The sequence below is a fragment of the Ranitomeya imitator genome, chromosome 3 (genome assembly GCF_032444005.1).
Source record: "Ranitomeya imitator isolate aRanImi1 chromosome 3, aRanImi1.pri, whole genome shotgun sequence".
Taxonomy (NCBI): Eukaryota; Metazoa; Chordata; class Amphibia; order Anura; family Dendrobatidae; genus Ranitomeya; species Ranitomeya imitator.
Genome location: NC_091284.1, coordinates 598,332,792 through 598,336,699, shown reverse-complemented (window position 1 = coordinate 598,336,699; position 3,908 = coordinate 598,332,792).

The window sequence follows — 3,908 nt, the reverse complement described above, 5'->3', positions numbered from 1 at the left end:
CAGAGCCTTGGAGGCTCTGTGTGTGATTATACAGGGATGTGGCACAATGTGAAAGAATTCAGATAACACGCTTTTCATGGATGATGCAAAAAGCCTTTTGGGAACTTTCAGTCATTACCAGGGACTTAACTACAGTACTACGCTTCAGGGATAAGAAAGACACAGACGGGGGTGGAGAGAAGGCTGGTCCTAGGGTCTATATATAGAATAAGTCAGCCTAAACCATAAGGAATGTTCAGCTGAATGTCCCTCATGAATGATAATTAGCTTGGGCTTTCACAGTCTGCAGTTGTTAAAACAAATGAGACATCCTACCAATCCTACCAAGTGACCTTATCAAAGTAAATTAATTAAGATTTTACAGTGTTCAGCAGCAGCAGAAGCCACTACAGATCTCCTTTTCTCCCAGTCCCTTTGATTCTGACTATATCGTTTTAAATGCCTTAGATGTCCAGAAGTAGCATTTGATTACAGGTGAAGACGTTATTTACAGAAATCTAACCGAACTGATCGCTGTAACACCCTAAAGCGAGCGAGCCACAATAAAATGATCAATTGTTTGATGAGGGTACGGAATTATTGTCTAAGGCTGCGTGTCCACGTTCAGGATGGCCGGCGGTATCGCCAGAGCGGCTTAGCCGCTCTGCGGTAAGCCCCGCCCCCTTTCTGGGACGCGATGATGCCGGATGTGTTCACAGCACACATCCGGGATCATCGCTCCCCACCATAGGGCCCTGTGCTATATCTTGCGGCGACGGAGCGTCGCCGCAAGATATACGGACATGCTGCGATCTGAAAAGACGCGCAGCATGTCCGGAGTCGCAGGGCCGCCGCGTGCGTGTTACCACGCATAGTGGAGACGGGATTTCATTAAATCCCCTCCACTATGCTGTAACATCTGGACGCTGCGTGTCTGACGCTGCGGCTCTATGCAGCGTCAAACACGCAGCGTTTACTGCACGTGGACACATACCCTTATGCTGCATCCGAAATTAGATGTTCATAGTAGAAATTGGTAATCAATTGCCCAGTATGACGGTTCTAATTATCCAAGGAATTTAGTTATGAAAATAAGATAATGAGGACATTCATTTGTAAGCGCTCTAAATGGTGACGTAAGTCAACATTATGGAATCTAATGGTAAATATCCTGGGAATTGGTTGCTTCTGATTAAAGCTGGGTTTCCACCAGCCGATTGGCAGCACTAAACAACCGCTGATCAGCTATTTGCTTGATGATCAGTGATCATTTAAAGGGAACCTGTCACCCCCCCAGGCGTTTGTAACTAAAAGAGCCACCTTGTGCAGCACTAATGCTGCATTTGGATAAGGTGGCTCTTTTAGTTATGCTCCTTGCATATACGCTGAAATAAACACTTATAAAATCTGCCCCCTCATACCGTGAAATCGCCAGGGAGGCGGGACTTTCCTTCCTAATCAGACGCAACACAGCCATCATTCATGCCCCCTTGGTGCCGGGTGCTGCTTCCTCACCGTTGTTTGAATCTGTCCCAGAGCCCGTGCTGTTATGTTATCCCTTGGGCATGCGCAGTTAGAGCTGCCCGTCTTCTGACATCATTTGATGTCAGGCTGATGGCGCCTGTGCGGCCACGCTGCCTGAGATCCCGCCCCCAGTGTCTTCTGATTTATTCATACTGTGGGGCTGGGATTCATGGGCATGCGCTGCGCATATCTTCGCCTCTCACTCATCTCCCTTCGCCTTCTTCAGACTGTGCGACGTTAGCTGATCCCTAATCGCATGCCACGGCGATTAGGGATCAGTTGACGCCGCACAGTCTGAAGAAGGCAGAGGGAGATGAGTGAGAGGCAAAGATATGCACTGTGCATGCCCATGAATCCCAGCCCTGCAGTATGAATAAATTAGAAGACACTGCGGGGCAGGATCTCGAGCAGTGCGGCCGCACAGGCGCAGTCAGCCTGACATCAAATGATGTCAGAAGACAGGCAGCTCTAACTGCGCATGCCCAAGGGATAACATAACAGCGCAAGCTCCGGGACAGATTCAAATAACGCTGAGGGGGTGGCGCCCGGCACCAAGGGGGTATGAATGACGGCTGTGCTTCGTCTGATTAGGAAGAAAAGTCCCGCCTCCCTGGCGATTTCACGGTATGAGGGGGCACATTTTATAAGTGTTTATTTCACTGTGTGCAAGGAGCATAACTAAAAGAGCCACCTTGTCCAAATGCAGCATTAGTGCTGCACAAGATGGCTCTTTTAGTTACAAACGCGTGGGGGTGACAGGTTCCCTTTAATAGCATTTTCATCCATACAGATACATTTAACGTGTGTGGAGAACAACCACTGATACATCGTTTTGGGTACATCAGGCTATCACCTTATCTGAGAGCAGCCTGTTGTAGGCAAAGAGAATCGGAATCCAACGATGTATCAGTTTTTTGAGTGCATCTTTTCTAACACAATCAGCATTTTTAGATTTAGGAAAGAAACAGCAGAGCTGAGAAATCTAACTCTGCCTTCACCACAGCTAGCCCACCCACACCTGGACCTGCATGTACATAGTTCATTGACAGTGACATGCTTATCACAGGAGGGGATGTTGCTGGACTAGGCTGATTATGTTAATCTCTTAGTATTAAATTCTTCACAGTTAGAAAACAGCAGCACTTTGACAAATGGCATCTCCAAAGACTGTGTTTCAGCCTTTATTTCCTGCTGTCATCATATTACATAGGAAAAACCTGCTCATAAATTCCCTTTAGAAGCTGTGTCCTGTATATACAAGGATGTGTGCTGATAGCCCATAATGTGGAGGTGCACCATTTTGGGTGTCAGGTCCGAGCATACCTACATGAACAATTTCCTGGAAAGTGGATTGGTCGTCGTGGGCCAGTTGAATGGCCACCAAGGTCTCCTGATCTGACCTCCTTAGACTTTTATCTTTGGGGTCATCTGAAGGCAATTGTCTATGCTGTGAAGGTACAAGATGTGCAGCATCTGAAACAACGGATACTGGAAGCCTGTGCTAGCATTTCTTCTGCAGTGTTGCTGTGAGTGTGTCAAGAGAAGAGGGTGGCATTGACAATCCAACAAATGGGCAGCACTTTGAACATATTTTATAAGTGGTCACAAACTTGTAAATAACATAGTAACATAGTAACATAGTAACATAGTTAGTAAGGCCGAAAAAAGACATTTGTCCATCCAGTTCAGCCTATATTCCATCATAATAAATACCCAGATCTACGTCCTTCTACAGAACCTAATAATTGTATGATACAATATTGTTCTGCTCCAGGAAGACATCCAGGCCTCTCTTGAACCCCTCGACTGAGTTCGCCATCACCACCTCCTCAGGCAAGCAATTCCAGATTCTCACTGCCCTAACAGTAAAGAATCCTCTTCTATGTTGGTTTAAAAACCTTCTCTCCTCCAGACGCAAAGAATGCCCCCTTGTGCCCGTCACCTTCCTTGGTATAAACAGATCCTCAGCGAGATATTTGTATTGTCAAATAACTCATTAAAGAATAAAACTATGTTAAAACCAAGATACCATTGATTTTCTTGTGAAATTCTCAATAAGTTTGATGTGCACAAGATCCTCTTCCCACTGAAAAAAATAAAGTTGGATCCAAAATTGCCAACTTCAAAATGGCCACCATGGTCACCACCCAACTTGAAATGTTTCCCGCCTCCCATATACTAATGTGCCACAAACAGGAAGTTGATATCACCAACCATTCCCATTTTATTTTGGTGTATCCATATTAATGGCCCACCCTGTACTATGGGGCATTAGGGTGCATTCGATCCCTATGAGGCTGCTGCATTATGTTAGGGCTAGCGGATCACACCAAATAATAAAGAGATTGCTACGAGGTGCGTTCGCAGCATGGGGTCCACCGTGCAGAGATGGCACCTGCTGCTAT